This window comes from Stegostoma tigrinum, chromosome 34, assembly GCF_030684315.1.
Source record: "Stegostoma tigrinum isolate sSteTig4 chromosome 34, sSteTig4.hap1, whole genome shotgun sequence".
Classification (NCBI taxonomy): domain Eukaryota; kingdom Metazoa; phylum Chordata; class Chondrichthyes; order Orectolobiformes; family Stegostomatidae; genus Stegostoma; species Stegostoma tigrinum.
In genome coordinates this window covers 25,876,737-25,903,936 of record NC_081387.1, presented here as the reverse complement: position 1 = coordinate 25,903,936, position 27,200 = coordinate 25,876,737, and the positions used below count along the sequence as shown (strand labels likewise).

At 44.5% G+C, this 27,200-nt stretch overlaps 1 protein-coding gene across 1 annotated transcript in view; it reads left to right on the top strand.

The window, feature by feature from the left end:
- LOC125450601 (uncharacterized) overlaps window positions 1-27,200 on the top strand; it is a 506,390-nt gene that overhangs the window by 195,488 nt on the left and 283,702 nt on the right. The gene's annotated exons all lie outside the window — the stretch shown is intronic.

The following is a 27,200-nucleotide window of genomic DNA, read 5'->3' as shown; positions in this document are numbered from 1 at the left end:
TATTTCCAGCAAATTTTGGTTTTATTTCTTGTGGATGACACTAAAATAGGTGGTATTGTGGACAGTAAGGAAAGTTATCAGAAATTGCAGCAGGATCTTGACCCACTGGGGAAGTGGGCCGAGCAATGGAAAATGGGGTTTAATATAAATATGCGCGAGATGTTGAATTTTGGAAAGTTAACTCAGGGTAGGAGCTTCCTGGTGAATGATAGGGCCTTAAGGAGTACAGTGGAACAGAGGACCTTGGAGTTCAGGTGTACAGTTCTCTGAAAGTGGAATCACAGTTAGACAGGATATTGAAGAAGGCTTTTGACACACTGGCCTTCATCAGTCAAGGTATTGAGTATAGAAGTTTGGAAGCTATGTTGTAGTTGTAAGGATTTTGGTGAGGCCACACTTGGAGTATTGTATTCAGTTTTGGACACCTTGCAATAGGAATGATGTTATTAAACTAGAAAGAGGGTAGAAGAAATTTACAAGGATGGTGCCAGGACTCAAGGGACTGAGTTACAGGGAGCAGTTGGACAAGCTAGGACTTTTTTCTTTAGCACATAGGAGACTGAGGGGGGAATCTCATAGAAGCATATAAGAACATGAGACCCATGGATAGGGTGAGTGCACTCAGTCTTTTTCTCTGGGTTGGGGATTCAAGGACTAGAGGGCATCAACCTAAGGTAAGAGAGGAAAGAACACATGGGAACCTGAGGGGCAGTGTTTTTCCACTGAGGTTGGTATACATATGGCATGAGCTGCCAGTGGAAGTGAGTGATGTGGGTGCATTAACAATATTTAAATTGCATTTGAATGAATATATGAATAGGAAAAGTTTAGAAGGATAAAGGCCAAGTGCAGGGAAATAGAGTTAGTGTGGACGTATATTTTGGTCAGCATGTAACAGTTTGGGCTAAAGGGCCTGTCTCCATACCATAAGACTCTATGACTCTATATCTCTATGGTTGTGTGTGGTGAAATCACTGGAATTATTTCTGAGGATGTGAATGTAATTGTTCCAAAAATATTCATTACAGTTTAAGATGATGCCTGAGGAGGAAGGAAATTCAAATGAAATCTGTGCTTTATGCAAGTTTGACTTTATACATTTGAAATTAGATATTTGTTACAGCTTTAACAGTAGTTTCTAATATTTCAGTGTTAAATTGCACACTTTATTCTCAAAAAAAGTGTACAAAGCAGCCATGTAAATTACAAAGTTTGATTTCTTTCAGTGACTTCTTTGTTGACTTCAAAGCAGATACAAAGTACAGTTGTCTTGGTGGATAACTTCCCCTGTCCTGAAAGTTTTCCACAAGTAACCTAGTCCTTGCTGCTTTCTGCATTCTTCAATGTGAAGATGTGCTAGACTTGTTTTTTTCAGTTTCAACTCTACGTAATGCCAGCTGTTCAATGATGTGACAGTTTATGCAGAACAAGTCTTTCAAAATTAGGAATTTAAAATGAGAGATGGTGATAATGCAGTATTATTTCTGGGTCAGGTGATGAACAAAACGTGAACTATTTCAGGGATAGAATAGAAAGTTCAATTTTCAAATTATCTGCAATAATACTTTATCCGTAGCAAATTGTCTTTATGTACTTCGACAGGTACTAAAGCAATTCCGTACAGTCTGCAAATGCAAACACTGCACTTTGACATTCTCTGCAGTTGCAGAAACCAAAGGCATTTTCTACTCATTCAGGACACTATTTCCATATAATTTGAGGCAGTGAAAGGTTCTGACAACTGAAAAGACCATTGTTGTATTTTGGCAGAAAGAACTTGATCTTTCCCCATTGCGCCTTGGCGGCAGCTGTCCCAAACTTTAATGCATCCCTCAGCACAAAGTTCTGGACCTTAGAATGTGCTAATCTGCAAACCTCGGTTGAGGCCAAATCCTTGCTCTGGAAGACCAACAAATTTTGGGTAGACCAAAAAGCACCTTTCCCTGAGCTGATGATTCTGTAGGCATTGTTGATGTTTGTCTCAATGTGTGCCCCAGGGAACAGAGTCCTGCATCACGGAGCAGCTTGGGATGAACTTCAACAAAACCCACTGCACCTTTCTCCAGACGTCTTTTGAAAAAATACATTCCAGAAGGAGATGTGTGACAGGCTCAACCCCTGCTCTGCTTTGAAGGCAACATACGGTGGTGCAGAGTCTGAAAGAAAAGGAAGGATCTCACAGGTAATGCCCTTCTCACCATCAGCCAAGCGGTATCTTGGTGCTTGTTGGAAAGGTCTGGTGATGAAGCATTCTGCCAAATGACTTTGAAAAACTACTCAGGGAACAACCTGACAGGATGTAACCTTTCCTTTTCCCTGCAGGGACTCAAAGTTGCTATGTACTGATTCCTGATGGAATTGTGGTCAAAGGTATTTGTCTTTGCAAATTTCACCATGAAGGACAGGTGATACAGAATGGACCAATTCTTAAAATGTGCCATGGCAATAAGACCAAACCCATCCTTTATAATGCCAGGGACAGATAGAATCTCAGTATGTCGAAACACTTGGTGTTTGCATACCAAGGATCTACACACAGCTTGAAACAGCTACACGCAAAGTTGGCCATCAGAATGAAGATGGCATTTCTTCTCCCCACCCCCTCACCTTGCCCAGAGCTTTGCACATGGTGTCCGTAAAGACATGGTCTATCTTAAACTTCCAGATGAAGTGGAAGATAGCTTGGGTGACAGCAACAGCACAATTTCAGGAAATAGGCCACACATGTACCACATACACATGTGGAGGTGATGGCCTTGTGGTATTATTGCTGGACGTTAACACAGAGATCCGGATAATGTTCCGGGGACTTGGGTTCAAATCCTGCCATGGCAGATTTTGGAATTTGGATTCAAAATATATCTGGAATTACAAGTCAAATGATGACCATGAATCCATTGTCAATTGTTGGTAAAACCTGCTTGGTTCTCTGAGGTCCTTTAAGGAGGGAACCTGACATCCTTACCTGGCTGGCCTACATGTGACCCCAGACCCACAACAATGTGGTTGACTCTTAACTTGTCCTCTGGGCAATTAGGTATGAGCAATAAATGGCCTAGCCAGTGATGCCCACATCCCACAAATGAATAAAGAAGGGAAAAAAAAAACATCACTGAGTGTCCCTCACACCTAATGACCAAGTTTTTAACCTGCAATGGAGAGAGAGTGGTGCTCCAGAAGACCAGTTTCTGCCTCACCATGGCACCTGCTCCTCCAACAAAGTTTTGTGCAACATCTTCCCAGCAACTTCATGTAATCTGTCCTGACAGTGAAGGTGATAAAGGATCAGTCATCCCAGCTCCCAAAGAAATTGGCCTTTCCCTTGCCCTGATGTAATTTGGCCTCCAAGGTCTGTTTGAGCTGGTTACAGATGCTCATGAGTCTGAACACTGACAGCGGATCTGAGCAGAAAACAGTGATGTCAGGTCATCGCTGCCTCGAATAGTCACTCCTCTCAGGCTCACATCCTTTCTGATGGACTCAGCAAAAAGGCTATACAACACAGAAACAAGTACAGAGAGAAGGGGAAGTCCTGCCCAACTCCGGATCTGATCAGGAAACTTTCTGATTCCCATCTATTGATTGAAACTGCACTAATGATGTTGTGTAGAGCAGTCAGATCCAATTGCAGATTCCTTCCCTAGAACCTATTTTAGAGTGCAACATCCCAAATGTAGGTGTGTCACAGCCTGTCAAAGGCCCTCTCCTGGTTCAGGCTGATGGGGAAGACATCCACCCCCTGACCTGCATGTTAGTGATTATATCCCTGAGGGGTGCGAGGCTCTCAGAGATTGTCCTAACTGGTAGAGCACAGGTTTGGTTGGGATGAATCACTGATCCCAGAGCACATCTGACTTAGTTGGTGCTGACTTTAGACAGGATTTTGTAATCTGAATTCAGCAGTGAAATTGGCCACCAATTTCTTAATTCCTCCCTTTCCGCTTCCATTTGCAGGTGAGGGTGATGATACTTTCCCTCATGGATTCACACATGGCACCTGCCAGAAGCATACTGTTGTACGCCTCCAGCAAGTCCTGGCCAATCAAATCCCACAGAGCTGAATACAACTCAGCCAGTAAACCATCACTTCCAGTAGTTTCATTCTTTTCTAAGGACTCAATGGCCTTGGTCAGCTCATCCAAAGATAATAACTGGCCCAGCCTCTCCTGCGTTTTGTCATCTCAGACCTCCATCATAGAGAACAAGAATGACTGGAGGATGCACTGTCTGTGGGCTATGCATCATACAGTTTGGTATCAAAGGATTTGCTGATCCTCAGTATGTCAGACTGAGATGGCGGAAAGAACAAAAACAATGACTTTGTGATGAGATTTTGTAAAAACCTGGTTTGGGGACAGTCAAAGGTTTTGTACCCAGTTCTCTTCACTAGATTTACGGAAGGATGTGATAGTTTTTGAAAGAGACCAGAGAAGATTGAGAATGTTCCCGGGATGAGGGACTTTAGTGATATGGAGAGATTGGAGGAGCAGAGGAGTGGATTGAGAAAAATTTTATTGAAGCGTAAAGTGAACAAAAGAAGAAGTGACATGACCAATGATTTTAGAGGAAGGTTTAAAAGTCTTTCTGACCTTGCTCACCCGGCAGAGAAAGCATTGCCTTAATCTGGGCCATCTGAATGGGTTATCAATGTCCCCCTGATGATGCATGACCACCTCCATGTGATCAGATCCTGCTCCCAGCAGGGGGCAGTCTCAAGGGGCAGGCTAGCAATGGGATTGACTCCTGGATCTTGGGAGGGCAGGAAGAGACATTGTAGAGAGGACAAGCTCTAGATCTACTGCTGTTTTCAAGGAGTCTGGTGTACAGCTCCCGCCCCGGTGACAGGCCCTGACATTTCTGTATGTGTGTCCCTAATTTATCCTGTAATGACATCTGCAGTCTGACTCCTTCTCCCGTTGAATTTCCATTTTCCTACCTCCTGGTTTGGAGCTCATCACACCGGGTTAGATTTTAATTCAAGGAAATATACCAGACACATTAAAGAAGAAAGACAGATCTTACATTACTGCATGATGGGTACACGCAATATAAAAATACCTTGCAGCTTTAAGTCGAGGTTATCCTCAACAAACATGACTCCACTTGTGAATCTGCTCCATTCACCTTATCCCATCCCTTCAGGAATATATTCAGCTGCTTTTTCATTCTCCTGTATCTGAGCCCACAGCATTTTAACATTGGAAACATCTTGACACTTTAACATAAATATAAACAGCTCAGTGTCAGAGTATTTCAGAGAAACTCAATTATCTTCTCATTTTCAGATCGATTGGGGCTCTCAGTCTCATCGCATATGATTGAAATTTCAGTGTTGTTTATTTCTTGAGCGGAGAGGGAAAGTGATGATTAGGGTCTCTCTCTCTCTCCCTCTGTGCTGATGGGGTCAGTTCCCATTGCTTGATCACAGTCTGGTTTTGAGTCCCTCATGTGTGGCCCTGATAGCTCAGTGGGTCAATGCACCAGCTGCTGTGATACTGAGCCATTCAGAGCAGGGAGCCTAGATTGGGGGGATCCAGCCTAGATTGGGGGATCTGCTCTTAGACACATCAGTGGTGGGGAGGTGGCAGTGGGCACAGAATAGCTAAGGTGAGGGATTTTTCTGACAGATTATTCCATGTTACTAACAGAATAGAAACTGGCCATTCACTCCAACATATCCACATTGATGTTTCTGTTCCACACAAGCCTCCTCCACCTCTGCCCATCAAATCCCATCAACATCTCCCTCATGGGACTCTCCAGTTTCGCTGGAAATATACCAATTCTGCTTCCCTCAGTGACTGCAAGTGGCAGAGAGTCCCACATTCCCACCACTCTCCGGGGAAAGACATTTTTCACAAATCTCAAATTGGATTAATTGGTAAATGTCTTAAATTTTGACCCTGAAGTCAGGTATATCCCAGAATTGTGATATCGTCTCCACACCAACTCAACAATATAATGATTTTAAAGACCTCTACATAACTGAACTCAGTTCTGCTGTACATGAGTCGCAGCGTCTCCTGCCTCCAGAAGAAGAGGTGAGGAAATGGAGGTTAAGGGGGTTCTAAAAGAAAGCCCTATTGTAAATATCGGAGATAGTAATAATTGCAGATGCTGGAGTTAGAGATAACACAGTATGAAGCTGGGGGAAACATAGCAGACCAGGCAGCATCAGAGGAGCAGGAAAGTTGACATTTCAAGAAGGGTTCCAACGTGAAACGTCAACTTTCCTGCTCCTCTGATGCTGCCTGGCCTGCTGTGTTCCTTCAGCTCCACCCATTGTAAATGTGTTGGTCTGTGTTGGTGCTCTGCTTCCTGTGCGAGAGTGGATGCTGCTGTCCACACATGATGATCTCCTAGGCTGAGCTGCGCTGTCTGAGGAGTTGCAGTGAAATGTCCTTCACACTCCTTCATACATTTAGAATGACAGTCGTTTCCAACTGATTTTCCCATGAGGAAACGGCCACCACAGTGTGGAATATTTAGTTTATCCCAGCCTTCTGAGCTCAAACATGATTTAGGATCATAGAATCCCTACCATGCAGAAAGAGGCCATTTGGTCCATTGAGACTGCACCAATCTCTCTGAAGAGCATCTCATGCAGACCCTGTCCCATGTGAGAAGCTTGCATATCCATGGACACCATGGGCAACTTGGTATGGCCCATCCGTCTAACCTGAATATTCTTAGACTGTGGGAAGAAACCAGAGAATCCAAAGGAAACCCATGCAAACACAGGGAAAATGTGCAAACTTCACACGGTCCACTGAGGGTGGAATGGAACACAGGTCCCTGGTGTTGTGGGGCAGCAGTGCTAACCACCGCACTGTTCGATTGATGGAACTCATTGGGGAATTGCCCACCAGGAAAAGAAAGTGAAAATCCTGACAATTTCTGTAAGCGCAGTCAGTATCTATGATGTGGAAAGACAAGTGAATGATGTTTTCAATGTTGATCTTTTCATCAGAACACACAATGGGGTTTTCTCCACCTGATACACCAAAGACATTTCCCATTTCAGATTGCTCTTTTTGGGAGGGTCAGTTTTGAAATTCTCATCCACACCAACTTTCTGTTCAGCTGGAAAGATCGAGGTGAGCAAGTGTTACTTGGTCTCTCTGTCGATTGCATCCATCTCTTATCATTTTGCTGATGATTGACAGTGAGTGATCACCAGGAATGAGCTGAATTGCAATGATCCTGTTTGATTTTGAATGATGTCTGCACTGTCCTGTTGTGTAACTCTATTTATTCACTGGACATTCAGTTCCTAGGGCAGTCTCATCCCTCCTCCGTGATCCTTTACTGTTTCCTTTCGACTTCCACTTGGTTCCACTTCATTTTTGACGGTTCCTCTCCCCCAAGATGAAACCAATTGAACTTTTCCAGATTGCATTCAGCTACCCCATTAAAGGAAGACCATTCTGTCAGCAGACACACTCGAGGTGATCTGAGGAATAACCACTCTCCGGCCATATTCCTCTCAAGCTGCAGGAATAGTTCCAGGGGACTGCTTCTGAGACCCATCCAGCAACTGTCGGGAAGAATTGATCACAATTTGGCCACAGAGATCCAGTCACTCCCAGCACAGACACTGGGAGACAGTTCAGCACCCTGGATGTTCAATATGGCCCATGAGGAGAACAATTAGAAGGAGAATATGTTTCAGAAACAAGCCTGTGTATTGCTAATATCCTGGCCATGCTGAGCAGTCCTCCCCACCCAGGGAAAGAGGAACAGACAAACCTGAGGGGCTGATCGGTGGGGACTGTGCTTTGCAGTTCACACTCCATTTGTGTCTGTTCAACATTTGCTGCAAAATCTGGAGCTTGGGAACATTGAGTGTGACGAGACCAATGGGTGGTTGGGAGAAGGCTTCTGGGAGCAGGATGTAGCCTTGAGGAATTGACAAGTGGCTTAGGAATATCCATAGGATGGAACCTTCTCTGTTTCTCAGTCTGCCTACAGATCAGAAAAAACTTGTGTCATGTCTGGGCAGTTTGCTGCAGAAATGGTGAGCTGTTTCTGAAGCGATGCACAAGGTGTGTTGATGATATTCTACAAATTCATGGACAGATGGCAAGTCATCTTTTCGGAAGGGGGTGGGCTGGCATATGGAATTCTCTTCCAGCCCCAAAACCTGGATTTTATTTCACTCCAGGAGAATTGGAAATATGTATTTTCTGGTCTGAGGTGATAAGAATTCAAAGAGGATGAGAGATAATGGGAACTGCAGACGCTGGAGTATTCAAGATAACAAAGTGTGAAGCTGGATGAACACAGCAGGCCAAGCAGCATCTCAGGAGCACAAAAGCTGACGTTTCAGGCCTAGACCCTTCATCAGAGAGGGGGATGGGGAGAGGGCTCTGAAATAAATAGGAAGAGAGTGGGAGGCGGACCGAAGATGGATAGAGGAGAAGATAGGTGGAGAGGAGAGTATAGATGGGGAGGTGGGGAGGGGATAGGTCAGTCCAGGGAGGACGGACAGGTCAAGGAGGTGGGATGAGGTTGGTAGGTGGGAAATAGAGGTGTGGCTTGAGGTGGGAGGAGGGGATAGGTGAGAGGAAGAACAGATTAGGAGGCGGGGACGAGCTGGGCTGGTTTAATGATGCAGTGGGGGGAGGGGGCGAGCTGACTGGTTTTGTGATGCAGTGTGGGGAGGTGAAGAACTGGGCTGGTTTTGCGATGCAGTGGGGGAAGTGGAGATTTTGAAGCTTGTGAAGTCCACATTGATACCATTGGGCTGCAGGGTTCCCAAGTGGAATATGAGTTGCTGTTCCTGCAACCTTTGGGTGGCATCATTGATGCACTGCAGGAGGCCCATGATGGACATGTCGTCTGAGGAATGAGAGAGGGAGTTAAAATGGTTCGCGACTGGGTGGTGCAGTTGTTTATTGCGAACCAAGCGGAGGTGTTCTGCAAAGTGGTCCCCGAGCCTCTGCTTGGTTTCCCCAATGTAGAGGAAGCCACAATGGGTACAGTGGATGCAGTATACCACATTGGCAGATGTGCAGGTGAACCTCTGCTTAATGTGGAAAGTCATCTTGGGGCCTGGGATGGGGGTGAGGGAGGTGGTGTGGGGGCAAGTGTAGCACTTTCTGCGGTTGCAGGGGAAGGTGCTGGGTGTGGTGGGGTTGGAGGGGAGTGTAGAGTGGACAAGGGAGTCATGGAGAGAGTGGTCTCTCTGGAAGGCGACAAGGGTGGGGATGGAAGAATATTTTGGGTGGTGGGGTCGGATGTAGATGGCGGAAGTGTCGGAAGATGATGCGTTTTATCCGGAGGTTGGTGGGATGGTATGTGAGGTCGAGGGGGATTCTTTTAGGGCGGTTGTTGCAGGGGCGCGGTGTGAGGGATGTGTTGCGGGAAATGCGGGATATACGGTCAAGGGCCACTGCGGGGGGTAAGTTGCGGTCCTTGAAGAATGCGGGCATCTGAGATGTGCGGGAGTGGAATGCCTCTTCCTGGGAGCAGATGCGGCGGAGGCGAAGGAATGTGAATAGGGGATGGAATTTTTGCAGGCCTGTGTGTGGGAGGATGTGTATTCTAGGTAGCTGTGGGAGCCAGTAGGCTTGAGGTGGACATCAGTTTCTAGCTGGTTGCCTGAGATGGAGACAGAGAGGTCCAGGAAGGTGAGGGATGTGTTGGAGATCGCCCAGGTAAACTTGAGGTTGGGGTGGAAGGTGTTCGTTTTGAGTCACTGTGGCACAGCCAGCTCACATCACGGGCTCTTGGTTTGCTATAAAGTTTCCCATGGGTCTGTCCAGAGGAGGAAAATCAATAGTATCCACAGCAATAACCTCCTGGGAACTGAACCCATGATTAGGAAAAGCTGCTGTGCTGAATGAAGGGATTGACATCAGCCAGTCCTGGGCACTGTGCTTGGTGGTACATTGAAGAGATCTTGGGTGATCACTGATCTACAGGTCCCTGCTGTTGCTACTGGACCCTGTTTTACTTTGTGAATACAATTGGACAGCGAGGGGAGAATGTGGTGCCCAATGAAGTGAAGGACACTTGCTCTCATAGAGAAGTCATGCCTCCTCAGCCTCTCACCCCTGACCCCTCTGAGGGGGAGGAAGATACAATCTGAGGGAGAGCTGCTATCATGTGTCCAGTTTGATTGAAATCCTTGGGGGTGGATGTCCACAGGGGCTTTCTCTGAACTGTCTGTTGTATTTATTGGAACCTGCAGTGAGCCTGGAGAAATCGTGGAAATGGCACCAACAGGATTTCCACTGGTCTCCCACCCAAGTTGCAGCTAATTCTGACCCCACTCTTTCAGCAGGGTGTCAAGGTTGGAGGGATGGTGCAAGGGGAGATTTCCCAGAATGGGGTCAGGATGAGGGTCTTCAGTTCTGTGCAGTGATTCCCAAAGTGAAGATTTAGAGGATCCTGATTAGATTTCCACAGTGTGGAAACAGGCCCTTTGGCCCAACAAGTCCACACTGCCCCTTGAAGCATCCCACCCAGACCCATCCCCCTATAACCCATACACACCCCTGAACACTACGGGCAATTTAGCACGGCCAATCCACCTAGCCTGCACATCTTTGGACTGTGGGAGGAAACCGGAGCACCTGTAGGTAACCCACACAGACACAGGGAGAACGTGCAAACTCCACACAGACCGAGGCTGGAATCGAACCCAGGTCCCTGGCACTGTGAAGCTGCAGTGCTAACCACTGAGCCACGGTGCCGCCCCAATGGATTGTAAAGGAGTGGTGAGGAGGTGCTGGACAGTATGTTTCAGCTTGTGTTTTCTATAAAGTCAAACACAGCATGGGCATCCATGCTGGAAATGCTTTGGAACTAAAGCTTATGAAGGAGAGCTGCAGGCTGCTGTCACAGCCAGGACAACATCCCCAACCCCTCCCATCCACTCCCAAACGACCTTCCCTCTCATTGCCAGCTTCAGGGATTCTCTGTCGCTGCTCTCATGCTGTTTATTCTTCATCCTGTTCTGGGAGTTGACCCCGCCTCTCAGAGTGGGCAGGGCTAGGAACAGTCAATAACAGTAATTCCTTGAGGATTGCAGGGAGCGCCCTGAGGGAGTGATTGAGCTGAATGTGTTCAGCAGCGTTGCAACATTGAGACTGGGGTTAAAATTGTTTCATAGATAGTAGGAACTGCAGATGCTGGAGAATCTGAGATAACAAGGTGTAGAGCTGGATGAACACAGCAGGCCAAGCAACATCAGAGGAGCAGGAAAGCTGACATTTTGGGCCTAGACCCTTCTTCAGAAATGGGGGCTGGGAAGGGGGTTCTGAAATAAATAGGGAGAGAGGGGGAGGTGGACAGAAGATGGATAGAAGAGAACATAGGTGGAGAGGAGACAGGCAGGTCAAGGAGGCAGGGATGGAGCCAGTTGAGGTGAGTGTAGCTGGGGAGTTAGGGAGGATATAGGTCAGTCCAGGGAGGACGGACATGTCAAGGGGACGGTATGAGGTTATTAGGTAGGAGATGGGGGTGGGGCTTGAGGTGGGAGGAGGGGGTAGGTGGGAGGAAGGGCAGGTAAGGGAGGTGGGAAACGAGCTGGGCTGGTTTTGGGATGCGGTATGGAGAGGGGAGATTTTGAAGCTTGTGAAGGCCACATTGATGCCATCGGGCCGCAGGGTTCCCAAGCGGAATATGAGTTGCTGTTCCTGCAACCTTCGGGTGGCATCATTTTGGCACTGCAGGAGGCCCATGATGGATATGTTGTCTGAGGAATGGGAGGGGGAGTTGAAATGGTTCACGACTGGGAGGTGCAGTTGTTTAGTGTGAACCGAGCGGAGGTGTTCTGCAAAGCAGTCCCCAGGCCTCCACCTGGGAAATATTGCTTTTGCCCCAGGTGAGTATTTTTTCTGTATCTGTAGAGAGTGTTAATGTGTTATTAATGCAGTTTTCACTGCCCTGCACCACATTGAATAACCGCCTTCACATCTGGCCAGGTATCAAATATTATTTATTTCTGTAGAACAGGTGGAAATATATGCACATTTAGATCATAACCAATATTTTCAAATGAATATTGGTGAAGAAATGAATGAAATTAATTTGTTGCAATTAACTCACTACTTTTCCGAATCAAAGACTATTACAGATTCTGGAAATCTGAAATAAAGTCAAAAACAGAATGAACAGGATATATTTCAATCAAAAACCGTAAGACACGGAAACAATTTTAGGCCATTCAGGCCTTCAGGTTTGCTCTAATTCAATGAGACAACAGCTGATCTGTTCATCCTTAACTCCACTTTCCTGCCTTTATTCGATAACTTTTGATTCTCTTCATGATTAAAAATCTGTCAATCTGAGACTTGAAAATGACTCAGCTGTCTCTTGTCAAGAATTCCATTGATTTACCATTCTCTGAGAGAAGAAATTGCTGCTAATCTCTGTCTGAAATGTGAAACCCCCTAATTCTGAGATTATGCCCTCCTGTCCGAGACTTTCCCACAAGGGGAAAGAACCTTGCTGCAACTACCCTGTCAAATCCTCCAAGAATCTTGCATGTTACCATAATGCCACTTGTATTTCTTCTATATTCCAGTAAGTATACGACCAAAATTCTCAATCTCTCCTCATAACATAGTCTCTCCATACCTGGAATAATCCTAGTGAACCTTCTTTGAACAGTCTCCAATGCCAGTGCATCTTTCTTTGGATAAGGTACTCAAAACTGTCCTTAGAATTTTGGCTGCGGTCTGATTTGTGCCTTACATAATTTTAGCAAAGCTGCCTACCTTGAAAATCCATTCCCTTTGCCTTCCTTATTACCAACTGACCTCGGATGCTAGCTTTTTGTGGTTCAAGAGTGAGGACTCAAAGTTCCTTTGTTCACAGCTTTCTGCATCCTTTGCCATTGAAATAATATTCAGCCTTTTTTTGTTTGTTCTGCCAAAATACAAAACCTCACATTCCTATACATTATATTTGATCTGTCCACTCAATTGACATGTCTTTGTCTTTCTGCAGTTGGATTATGTCATCCTTACCACTTGCCAACTCACTTTGTTTCTTCTGCAAACTTGGCATCTAAATTTTTAATATATTGTGATCACAAATAATCAAGTTCAGCACAATGTTAGTTCAAAGCTGTCATCCTGAAAATGTTCAATTAATCCGAATTCTCAGTCTTTCATTAGTTAAAAATCATCTACCCATTTTTAATATACTACTTCCAACATTATGGGCTCTAGTCTTATTCAATAGCCTCATCTGTAACATCTTATCAAATGCTTTCTGAAAATCCAAATACGTTGCACCCACAGATTCTCCTTTATCTATCCTGCTTCTTAGCTCTTCAAAAAATTCTAGTAAATTTGTGTGGCATGACTTCCCCTTCATGAAACCATTCTGAGTCTGCTTGATCATATTAAAAGCTCTGCTCTAACATCCTTTAAAAAGACGTAACCTATTCATAATAACAGTCGTCAAGTTAACTGGCTGCAAGTTGCCCCTTTTTTTGTCTCTTTTACTTTCCAAATAAAGCTGTTAGTTACTTTTTTTTCTGAAGAAGGGTCTAGGCCTGAAACAGCAGCTTTCCCGCTCCTCTGATGCTGCTTGGCCTGCTGTGTTCATCCAGCTCTACACCTTGTTATCTCTGTTTGTTACTTTGGCGGTTTTCTAATACTCTAGTATTTTCCTAGGGTCTAAGGATTCCTGGAAGATTACTACCCCCATTTTTTAGGGAGGTGATGGCCTAGTGGTGTTATCACTGCACTTATTCCAGAAACCCACGTCATGCTCTGGGGTCCCAAGTTTGAATCCTGCTTTGGCAGATACTGGAATTTGAAATGAAGAAAAGTTTGGAAGTAATAGTCAAATGATGAATCTGATTTCAGTATCAATTGCTGAAAAAACTCACCTGATTCACAATCCACTTTAGGGAAAGAAACTCCTGGCCTACATATGATTCCAGACCCATAGCAATGAGGTTAACTAACTACGCTCAGGGCAATTAATGCCTAGCCATTCATTTTTTAAAAAGCTATCTGTGTCACTACTTCCCTAAAATCCCAAGATGCATCTGATTAGGTCCAGGGGACTTATCGTTCTTCAACTACCACCCCCCGCCCCACCCCGAAACCCTGCCATTAGCTTCGATAACACTTTTTTTTTATCCAATTATGGTTTTTGTATTTATTTCCTTTCCACATTTTCTCCCTTGAATATTTAGCAATTTTGGAATGATGTTCGTGTCTTCTACTGTGAAACTTCCTGCAAACTATTTATTCAAGTCATCTGCTATTTCCTGCTTCTTCACCATTATTCCCCAAGTCTCATTCCATCAGGGATCAAAAACAGAAAATACTGGAGAAACTCAGTACCAAAACAAAGTTGCTGGAAAAGCTCAGCAGGTCTGGCAGCATCTGTGAAGGAAAAACAGTGACCCTTCCTCAGGTTTAGTAGAAACTCAGTAAGTCTGGCAGTGTCTAATGAGAGGAAACACAGAGTTAATGCTCCAGCAGCCCTATCCCAGAATTGAAAGCATCTGGCAAATGTGGTCAATAAAAAAAGACCCTAAGCTTGCAGTTGCCTGCCATTTCAACAAACCATTATGTGCCCCATGCCAGCATTTCTGTATCAGGCCTGCTGAAGTGTTCCAAGTGAAGCTCATCACATGCTGGAGGAACAAAACTTCAACTTCCACCTCAGCACTTTACAGCCCTAATTGACACTGAGTTTAACAAGTTCAGAGTGTGAACACCTTCCTCCATATTTGTTCCCCACCCCCACACCCCTAGGTCTTGTTCCCTATGGACTTACAACCCATTTTCATCTGTTCCCATTTCCTCATTCAGCATTTCCCTCACTCACAGATTATCATCAACAACCCTTTGTCTGCTATTCACACATGACAGGCGAAACACACACCTCCAACACACACATATCCAATCCCAAGTACAAATGCTCCCACACATGCACCTTCCCCGACACACCTGCATTATGCTGACATGCGCATTCCCCTCCACGCACACAGCAACCTGACAGACACATCACCCAATATGCAGATCCTGCCACATGCACATTCCCCCACTCACACACATTTCCTCACATATACATCCCTCCATAAATATACCTTGCCATGAATATAAATCCCTGCACACACACGCCTTCCACTCACACAGGTCCCTCCACTCACACATATCCCTCCATGCACACACATCCCTCCACACCTAACCATCCCCCCACTCACCCATACCAACACACACACCCCCACTCACACACATCTCAGCACATGTATATATTCCTTCACATACACAAAAATGCCAATGAAAACACATTCCCCCAACCAGAAACAGATATCCCTCCACATTCATCCACCACTGACATACATTGACCCACCCTCACATATATATTCCCCAACACAATTATTTTGTCGCAAGCTGATGCCCCTAACACAGATACATCCACCGCACACAATGCACATGCTCAACCACACACACACAGACACACACACACACACACACACACACACAGACGCACACAGACACACACACACAGACACACACAGAAACACGCACACAGACACACATGCACACACACACACACAGACACACACACACACACACACACACACACACACACGTTTCCTTCCACACAGGAACAAATATACATCACATTCAAACACACAGTTCACCCACAAATACATTCTCCCTCTTCCGCATCACCCCCTCACATATACACAGATACACCCACACAAACACATACACACATTCCCCCAACACATAGGCATAGGGGAGGTAATGGCTTAGTGTTATTATTGTTGGGCTGTTAACTCAGAGAGGTGGGTAATGTTCTGGGGATCCAGGTTCAAATTCCACCATGGCAGGTGGTGGAATATGAATTCAAAAAATATCTGGACCTAAGAGTCCAATGATGACCATGAATCCATTATTGATTGTCAGGAAAAACCCATCTTGTTCACTAATTACCTTTAGGGAATGAAATCTACCATTTTTACCCGATCTGGCCTACATGTGACTCCAGCAATGTGTTTGACTCTTATCTGCCTTCTGGGCAATTAGGGATGTGCAATAAATGCTGCCTGGCCAGCGATCCCCTCATCTTGTGAATGGATAATAAACAAAAATCCCAATTCTGAGGGGCTGTCTTTAATTCCCTGCTTATTCCTTTCTCCTAGATGCTGCAGTCCTGGATGTGGAAACAATGAATCCCTGTCTCAAGGCGTCTGAGGATTTGAAGACTTTGAGCTATATGGGGATCTCGAGGAGTCTCCCTGACACTGGGAAAAGGTCTGTCCCTGTTCACTAGGATCAGAGGGATTCACATCAGGGAGACATTACTGGGTGGTAGAGGTGATGGAGAATTGGGAATGATGTCTGGGAGTAGTCGCAGAGTCTGTGGAGAGGAAGAATGGGGTAACTCGTGTCCCAGAGAATGGTTTATGGACCATTGAGTGATTTAAGGATCAGTTTCATATAAATTGCTCTCCTCCTTCCCCTCTCCCTGCCAATCAAATCCCCAGGGAGTTTATCTCAGTTATGAATCTGGGACAGTTTCATTTTACAACGCGGACACCAAGTCCCACCTCCACACCTTCAATGGGAATAAATTCACTGAGAAACTTTATCCTTTCTTCTGGACTTGGGATTTAAAGAATTTCAGAGAATCCACTGTGGTTCAGATCTGGATCAGAAAAAGGAACAGGACTTTGGGGTCTCCTTGACCTCACATTGACCTGGTCCTGGGATGAAGCTCCAGGTCAGAGGACAGGAGTTGGGGGTTGGGGCTCAGAAACCTCCACAGACAACAGGTTGTCACTAATTGTGTCACTGCATTTCCAGGTTGTATTTTATAAAATCCCAATCAGAATGTAAATAAAATCAGAGACAAATATACATGTCAGAAAATAAAAAGGACATTAAATCCCTTGTGTCTCTCCTTCCTTCATTAACTCACTGCATCAGTCAACAACCTCCCACAGCCAGTCCCATCTTCCATCTCTTCACTTGTTTCCCAGTCTGAGGCTGGGATTTCTCTGTGTTTCCATTTCTCACCCTGCACCCGGAACATGAAGTCCTGAGGGGGAAATCCAAACACTGAAGGGTGACAAAGTTGCATTTATTTAGTATAATCCATTGAGCTTCTTGCTTCTTTGGTGAGGACAATTAATCAAAAATCCATGTTCTCCCAGAATTTCCAGCATCCTCAGTATGTAACTGCACGTTGAATCCAACTGCCTGTGCCCACAGATGCTGATTGACCTGCTAAAGATTTGCAGCATTTTCTGATTTTATTTCTGGTTACCAGTTTCTTCAGGATTTGATTGTATGACAGTGCCTTCTGTTGGATGTAATCGTCATTGAATGATGTTGGGCCACAGTACCGTCTCCTGCCAGGCAGAGGCAACTCTGTACCATGTTAAATAAAAGGCTGCGAAGATCATCAATCAATTTGTAAATTCACTGAAAAGTAAACGGAGAGTTTTCAGGGGTAAGGTGTTGATGAGAGAGTTTTTACTCTTTATACAACTGCTGAAGAAAAGTGAAAAATTTCCGATCAACTTTTCAGAAAATAAGAGGTGAGTTCCAAATCCTCCCTAATTTCAGGCAACATTCATTCCCAGTGAGATCAGGTGGAATTTATTCCCACTGAAAGATCCCAATCACATACAAGGACCTGAACAGGGAGTCACTGGGAATTGTGCAGTCAAAACTTGAAAACTTTTTCTGTCTCTGATCAACTGAACGGACCGCAGAACTGGCTCCTGTCAGTAAAAGGCAAGAGCAGGGAGAGGGAATTTGAAAGAGTCAAACACAGTGACTGGAAAGAGACATAGAAGTAAAATCGAGGAACACAGTGAGGGCCGTGAAATGCTATATGACACACTGAGGTTTCTGTTTAAAAACAAATAATTCAATCCTGTCCAATACAAGCTACATGGGGTTCTTTAAGTCAACAGTTCCTCAATATATTGTGGCAGAAACTTAGAAGATAGGAGCACAAGGAAGCCATTCAGCCCTTCAAGCCTGCTCTGCCATCCATCATGATCATGGCTGATCATCCAACTCAATAGAAAAATCCTGCTTTCTCCCCATAACCTTTGATCTCATTCACCCCAACTGCTATATCTAGCTGCCTCTTGAATGCATTCAATGTTCTGGCATCATCTACTTCCTGTGGTGATGAATTCCATGGGCTTAGCACTTTTTCGGTGAAGAAATGTCTCCTTATTTCTGACCTAACCTTTCCCCACTTATTGAAATATGTTTCATTTTTGGTCACGTTTGGTAAATATTCCATTTTTGTGTTTTGATGGCACCTCACAGTTGTTAAACCTCACCAGGAAGCACACTAGAAATCACCCACTTTATTTCTGTGGTCCACAAAATAGTAAGACGTAGGTGTAGAAGTAGGCTGTTCAGTCCATGGAGTCTGCACCACCAAACAATGAGATCATGGCTGATCTGATAACCATCAATTCATTTTGCAGCTTTTTCCATCTAATTCTTTGTTCATTCATTGATTTAAAAACTTCTCGTCTTCAGACTTGAATATACTTAATGATCCCACCTTGACTGCCCTCTACTGTAAACAATTCTGCAGGATCCACAAGATCATGTGAAAAAGAAACAGGAGTAGGCCATTCTGCCTTTTTATCCTGCTCCGCCAATCACTACGATCATGGCCGATCTGATATTCCTCATATCTACTTTCCCACCTTTTCCCATAACCCTTGATTTCCTAACTAATCAAGAATCTGTCTGTCTCAGCCTCAACTATACGCAAGGACTCGGGACCACAGCTGTCTGTGGCACGGAATTCCAAAGACTCACAACCCTCTGAGAGAAGAAATTACTTCTCATCTCAGTCTTAACTGGCACCACTTTATTCTGAAATCGTACCTTCTTGTCGGAGACTCTTGTCTAAGGGAAATATCCTCTCAGCACTTACCCTGTCAAACCCTTTAAGAATCGTACATGTTTCAATGAGGTAATCTCTCATTTTTCAAAACTCTCATTAGTAGAGTTTAGGTTTTGCTTCTTAGGTAATCCCTGGGGATCACTGGGGATTGTTCTCAAGAACCTCTCCGAACTGCCTCCACTGAAGTGACATTTTTGCACAAATAGGAGAACCAAAACTGCTTATAGAACTCCTGATGTGGTGTCACCAGCACCTTGTACAGTTGCAGTAAGGCTTCCTCACACTTATACTAGGATGCCTTTGAAAAAAGGTCCATTAGCCTTCATGATTACCTGCTACACCTGTAGACTAGCATTTTATGTTTCATGCACATGTCCACCAAGTCCCTTCCGTGTTGCAGCTTTCTGTAATGTCTCTTCATTTAAAAAAAACTCTGTTCTTTTGCTCTCCTTTCCAAACTGAACAGCGTCGCATTTTCCCATACTTCTTTTGCCAGCTTTTTACAGACTTACTTAATCTATCCATAGCTCTTTGTAAACTGTCTGTGTCCCTCTCACAACCTCCTTCCACCAGATTGTGTGTTGTCTGCAGATTTGGCAATCGTGCATTCATTTCCTTTCTCCGCTAAATCAATATATATTTTAAACAGTTGCAGTCAAGGGTCTAGGCCTGAAACGTCAGCTTTTGTGCTCCTGAGATGCTGCTTGACCTGCTGTGTTCATCCAGCTTCACACTTTATTATCTTGCAGTCCCTATACTGATCCATATTGAAATTTGCTGGGGGCATCAACCTGAAAAAGAACCCCTTAACCTTCTTTGCTGTTTCTTGCTATTGGCCAGTTCTCTATCCATGCCAATATACTACCTCCAATGCCATGGGCTCTTATCTTATGACTGAATGTTTTCTGAGGTTCTTTGTCGAACATCTTCTGGAATCCCAAATACAAGCCATCTACTGGTTTCCCTCTATGGTGGCGCAAGCACAGCGCAGCACAGCACAGCCTGCCTGCTCCAAGCTGGCTACATCCTTCTCTCTCTCTTTTCTCATCTTTTTCTTTCTTGTTTTTGCTTTTCTTCATCTCCTCACATTGTGGTGACGCTGCAGTGGCTCTCAGTGGGTCATTGGCAGCGGTGGTGTTGGCGATGCCCAGAGTGAGGACTCCTGGCTGTAGGAGGCCCTCAGCGTAGACTCGGGCTCTTGGCAGATATTTGGCTGCAGCGGTGGCAGTGCCTGGAGTAGGGATTCCTGCCTGTGGTACATTTGAGGTATGAGCTCTTGGTGGGATCATTGTGGCTGGAGATGCCCGGGACACCTTTCAGAAGCCCTAGAGCTCTGTTTGTAGAACGCTTGTACAGAAGATGCATTCTATCTGTAATTTCTTTTTATTATTTTTGTAACTCAAAATGGTGCTGCATTATGGCAACAGGCCACTTTTCACTTTATTTTTCTAGACATATGTGACAATTCGTAGCTCACTATTCTACTCTGGTTGACACTTCCTCAAGAAACTCAAATGAATTAGTAGACACAATTTCTTTTCTATGAGGTCATGCTGGTCAGGCTAATTGGCTTATAATTAAGCCAAGCAGCATCAGAGGAGCAGGAAAGCTGACGTTTCGGGTCTAGACCCTTCTTCAGAAGAAGAGTCCAGATCCAAAACATCAGCTTTCCTGCTCCTCTGATGCTGCTTAGCCTGCTGTGCTCATCCAGCTCTACACCTTGTGATCTCAGATAGTCCAGCATTGTCAGTTCCTGCTATCTCTGGCTTATAATTGCCTGTTTTCATTACCCAAACTTTTAGAACAGGGATGTCACGTTAGCAGTTTTCTAATCCTCTAATACTTCTCCAGAATCCATCAATTTTAGAAAATTTGCAACCACCCACTATCTCTGTAGCGACCTTCAAGGATGCAAGCCATCAGGGCCAGGAGACTTATCCAAATTTAGCCCCTTTAGTTTGTATAATACTATTTCCTTTGTGATGGCAATCGCACTTAATTCCTCCCCCATATTCTTGAGTATTGACAGTATGTTCAAAGTATCTTCCACCTTAAAGACTGATGTAAAATATCTGTTTATCTCCTCTGCCATTTCCTTCTTCCTGAAGGTACGTCCCCAAATTTCTTTTCTAAGGGCCCTACGTACACTTTGACCTCTTTCTTCCTTTTTATATATTTAAAGAAGCTCTTATTGTCAGTTTTTATATTTCTCACTAAGTTGGCCTCATAGTTTATTTTCTTTGTCTTTATTGTCTTTTTGATCTTCGTTTGCTGGATTCTGAATTTATCCCAATCTTTAGGGATATCACTGATTTTCGCCTCCTATATGCTTTTTCTTTCAATTTAATGCTCCCCTTAACTTCCTTGGTTAGTCATAGTTGGTTTATTCCTCTCTTAAAATCTTTCCTCCTTACTGGGATGTACTTTTGCTGAGAGTCCTGAATTACCTCCTTAGATAACAAGGTGTAGAGCGGGATGCGCACAGCAGGTCAAGGGTCCAGACCCAAATCTTTCCTGCTCCTCCGATGCTGCTTGGCCTGCTGTGTTCATCCAGCTCTACACCTTGTTATCTCAGATTCTTCAGCATCTGCAGTTCCTACTATCTTAGTTAGGCATCTTGTAGTTTGAGGTTTACTGTTCCACAGTCAGGGCATGTTCTTGCTTCATGTATGACAAACTTTATACTATCGAGCCCATAGCTTCCTGCTTCCCACCTCTTCTTCCCTGAACAGTGGTGTTACATTCATGATAACAAAGTGTAGAGCCTTCTTCAGAAGGGTCCAGACGCAAAACGTCAACTTCCCTGCTCCTCTGATGCTGCCTGGCCTGCTGTGTTCCTCCAGCTCTACACTGTGTTATTTCTGACTCCAGCATCTGCAGCTCTTGCTATCTCTGGCAGTGTTACATTAGTGATGTTGCAAACTATCAGAACCTTCCCAAACCCTGAGAAAGTTTGGGAAGATTCACAACCACTACTTTCACTATCTCTGCAGCCACTGCATTGAAGACTCTCGGAAGAAAGCCATCAGTCCAGGGGACTTGTCAAACTTCAGTTCTCATGGTTTTCCTGGTAACTTTTCCCCAGTGATTGGGATTGTTGTCAGTTTAATTTACAGCTGAAAAATGTCAGAGACAGTTTCAAGAAGGCAAAGCAAAAGGAGCAGAAAGAGGGGGAGTCGGGGGCTGGTTGTCTCAGAGCAGTTGCAGAGGAGCTACATTGGATGTTTGAGGGTGGTACAAGATATACAAATAGGATGTATCATGACAGCAGATCTCCAGGCAGTAATAGCCAGGGCAGCTGCAGCAACATTGGGGAAAAGAGTGGGACTAAAAGTTAATAAATTTCCTGGGCATGATGACCTTTATTTCAGACAGTTGGAAGTGGTAGCTGCACAGATAGTGTATGCATTGGAGGTAATTTTCCAAAATTAGAGTAATTTAGAGATGGTTCTTGCACATTGCAAGTTAGTGAAAGCAACCCCATTCTAATAACGGAGGAAATAGAAAACGGGGAACCCCAATATCAATTGGAAGGAAATTGCTAAAATCCATTAAAAAGAATGTGATAATATGAGACTTAGCAAATAACAGGAAAGTAAGATTCAGTATGGGCTAATGAAAAGGAAATCATGTTTGATAAGCCAGTTTAGAGTTTTTCAGCATGTTGATAGGAGAATGTGGAACGGAGGCCTGGTGCCTTTGGAGTATTTTAGATTTTCAGAAGGCTTTCATTAAGGTTCCAGAAAAAGGATCAGGGAGAGTACACTGAAATGGATTGAGAATTGGTTAATGGACAGAAACCAAAGAGGAAGAGGAGGAATAACTTGGCCATTCTCAGGTTGGTGTGGTGTGTTTACTGAGCTACCGCAAGGATCAGTGATCAGGCCCCAGCCATTCCCAAACTCTTATCAAGGATTTGGACATTGAGAGCCGATGTAACATTTTAAAATTTGTAAATGACACAAAACTAAAAAGGAATGTGTGAGATTGCAAAATGCTATTTGGGGATTTAGACGGGGTGAGTAAATGGGTAACTATGTGGGAGATAGAATATAATGTAGAAAAATGTGAAATTCTCTACTTTGACAGGATAAACAGAAATGCTGAGTATTTGTTGAATGGAGAGAGACGGGGAAATATTGACATCCAGAGTGACCTGGATATCCTTGTTGATGAGTCACTGAAAGCTAGCACTGGTGCAGTAAATAATATGCAAAGAAAATGAGATGTTGGTCTGTGTTACAAGGTGATTTGAGTCCAGTGAGAATTAATTCTTGCTGTTATTGTACTCAGCTTGGGGGAGACTGCAGCTGGAGTATTATGCTCAGTTTTCATTTCCTTGGGAGAACACTTTGGCTACAGTGACCACAACAGCCTCACATTTACCATAGCTATGGAAAGGGAAAGGAGCAGTTACCAGGGAAAGATATTTAACTGGGGTAAAGGAAATTATGACGCTATCAGACAGGAGTTGGGAAGTACAGATTGGGAGCAATTGTTCCACAGAAAGGGCACAACAGACATGTGGAGGCTGTTCAAGGAGCAGTTGTCGCGAGTGATGTATAAATTTGTTCCTCTGAGACAGGTAAGAAGGGGTAAGAGTAAGGAGCCTTGGATGACAGGAACTGAGGTGCTTCTTGTCAAAAAGGAAAAGGCAGCGTACGTAAGGTGGAGGAAGCTAGGGTCTAACACAGCTTTAGAGTATTACAGGCTTGCTTGGAAGGAGCTCAAAAATGGACTGAGGAGGGCCAGGAGGGGGCACGAAAAAGGCTTGGCAGGAAGGATTAGGGAGAACCCAAAGGCATTTTACTCATACGTGAGGAATAAGAGAATGATCAGGGAGAAAGTAGGGCCGATCAGAGGTAGGGTAGGGAACTTGTGTGTGCAGTCTGAGCAGATAGGGGAAGCCCTCAATGAGTTTTTTTGCTTCGGTTTTCACTAAGGAAAGGGACCTTGTTGTGAATGAGAACTTTGAGGAGCAGGAAAACAGGCTTGAACAGATCAAGATTGAGGAAGTTGATGTGCTAGAAATTTTGGCAAACATTAAGATTGATAAGTCCCCAGGGCCAGACCAGATTTATCCCAGGTTACTCCGGGAAGCGAGAAAGGAGGTTGCTAGGCCGCTGGCGAAGATCTTTGCTTCCTCACTCTCCACAGGAGTCGTATCGGAAGTTTGGAGAGAGGCAAATGTTGTTCCTCTTTTCAAGAAAGGGAATAGGGAAATTCCTGGAAATTACAGACCAGTCAGTCTGTGGTCAGCAAGGTTTTGGAAAGAATTCTGAGGGATAGGATTTATGACTATTTGGAAAAGCATAGCGTGATTAAAGGGAGTCAGCATGGCTTTGTGAGGGGCATGTCATGCCTTACAAATCTTACTGAGTTCTTTGAGGAAGTCACGAGACAGGTTGACGAGGGTCGAGCAGTGGATGTGGTGTGCATGGACTTCAGCAAGGCATTTGATAAGGTTCCCAACGGCAGGCTCATTCATAAAGTCAGGAGGTATGGGATACAGGGCGATTTGACTGTCTGGATTCAGAATTGGTTGGCTGACAGGAGACAGAGAGTGGTTGTAGATGGTAAGTATTCTGCCTGGAGGCAGTGGTGTCAGCAGGGCTCTGTTCTTGGGCCTCTGCTCTTTGTAGTTTTTATAAATGACTTGGATGAGGAGGTTGAGGGGTGGGTTAGTATGTTTGCTGGTGACTCAAAGGTTGGAGGTGCCGTTGATAGTATCGAGGGCTATTGCAGGCTTCAGCGAGACATTGACAGAATGCAGAGCTGGGCTGAGAAATGGCAGATGGAGTTCAACCTGGATAAATGCAAAGTGATGCATTTTGGAAGGTCGAACTTAAATGCTGAATATAGGATTAAAGGCAGGATTCTCGGCAGTGTGGAGGAACAGCGGGATCTCGGTGTTCAAGTGCATAGCTCCCTCAGAGTTGCCAACCAGGTGGATAAGGTTGTTAAGAAAGCATATGGTGTTTTGGCTTTCATTAACAGGGGGATCAAGTTTAAGAGCTGCGAGGTTATTCTGCAGCTGGACAAAACCCTGGTGAGACCACACTTGGAATATTGTGTCCAGTTCTGGTCGCCCTTTTATAGGAAAGATGTGGAGGCTTTGGAGAGGGTGCAAAGGAGGTTTACCAGGATGCTGCCTGGACTGGAGAGCTTGTCTTACGAGGAGAGATTGACTGAGCTCAGACTTTTCTCTCTGGAGAGAAGGAGGAAGAGAGGTGACCTGATCGAGGTGTACAAGGTAATGACAGGCATAGATAGAGTTGATAGCCAGAGACTTTTCCCCAGGGCAGGATTGACTGCCATGAGGGGTCATAGTTTTAAGATGTTAGGAGGAAGGTATAGAGAAGACGTCAGAGGGAGGTTCTTCACCCAGAGAGTTGTGAGCGCATGGAATACTTTGCCAGTGGTAGTCGTGGAAGCGGAGTCACTAGTGACATTTAAGTGACTGCTGGACATGCACATGGACAACAGTGAATTGAGGGGAATGTAGGTTAGGTTATTTTAATTTTGGATTAGGATTATTCCACGGCACAACATCGTGGGCCGAAGGGCCTGTACTGTGCTGTACTTTTCTATGTTCTATGTTCTATACTGTTACACCCATTAGGGTAATGCACTGGAAATCTCCACCTACTCCTCATTCACTCCTCTTCCCCCTCCCATATTGCACAGAGCGATTACAAACACTTTGCTGCTCCATGAGGAGGGAAGAGTGACAGTAAAGTCACCCATGGCTTCGAGCATGGATCCACAGCACAAAACTGATCCAAGTTTTATAAAACTTTAGTGAGACCACACTTGGAATATTGCACGCAGTTTTGGTCATCACACTACCGGAAGGATGTGAATGTTTTGGAGAGGGTAGAGAAGAGGTTCACCAAGATGTTACCTGGTGTGGGGCATTTTAGCTATGAAGAATCATTGGGTAGACTGGATTTGTTTAGATGAGAACACACGAAGTTGAGAGGTGACCTAATCAAAGCTTATGAAATTGTAAATAGCATGAATAGAGTGCTAAGTATAAGGCTTTTTCCCAGGGTGGAGGGGTCATTTATCAGGGGGACACAGGTTCAAGGGACAAGAGGGAAAGTTTTAGAAGAAATGTGCAAGGAATGTTTTTCATGCAGCAGGTGTTGAATGTCTGGAATGCACCATCAGAGGTGGTGATGGAAGCAGATTCAACACCAATTTTCAAGAAGCACCTGGATGAAAAAATGAATAGGAAGGGAATAGAGGGATATGCATCCTGTAAGTGAAGACAGTTTTAATATGGAAGGGCAAAATGTGGCAGTGTAGGCTCAAAGGCCAAAGGGGTCTGTTCCTGTGCTTTTTTGTTCTTTGTTCTTATCTGATGGGAAAGGGGCATGCTCACTCAATGCTCTAGTCTTTCATTAATGAGTGGTACCTCACTCCCATTCCAGTTATACATTTAGACAGGCTTACAGCACAGAAGGAGGTCATTTGGCCCATTCTTCCCCTTGGAGCTTTTTGGAAAGAACTATCCAAATACCTCTCTCACCCTGTACTTTCCCTTGCAACTTCTTATGTATTGATCCCATTTCCCAGAGAATATTCCAGTTAGATCTGCTGGCTCTCACATTGATTGACACAAACCCAATCAAACACAAGGAGGGAGAGTTGAGCAGGGAACAGAGACAAAAGAAGGTCATGTCAAACAGAGGAATGGAACTTCTTGGAGGTGGACATTCCTGGAGAAGTGATGGCGAATTAAACAGCACCAAAAAACATCAAGGTCTGATGGTGTTCTGACAAAGGCTGCAGTATTCAGATATCGAGCTGCCTGCTCTCTCCACAGTTACTGTCTGAGCTACTGTGTATTTCCAAGATCTTCTGATGTTGTTTGTGATCTGTTCTTGCTGCATCATCTGCTGATGTCTCCTGTCCAATAAGAATCCTGATAAATCCATCCAGAGCTTGGTGATTGGAATATTTCTCTACACTCTTGACTGGATGGGAGTGAATTCAACATGTGGTCAGCATCTGCTGGCTATGTTCTCTCTGCAGGTTTACAAAGCAGCTCTGCTGTCTGCAGCTAAAATTGAGAATTGGTTCGTGATGGATTTGTCGAATGTGATTCTCATTTTGAATAAACTGTGCTTGATTATGGTCTCAGACAGCACAGGAAGAGGTTATTCAGTCCATCACATCTGTTCCAATTCCCTGGAAGAGCCATCCAATCAGGGACAACAAGGGATGGACAATAAACACTGTCTTTGTCAGTGACACCTCCTATCACAAGAATGAGTTTGGAAAAGTGTCAAGTTGGACAGAATCAATACTGTAAATTT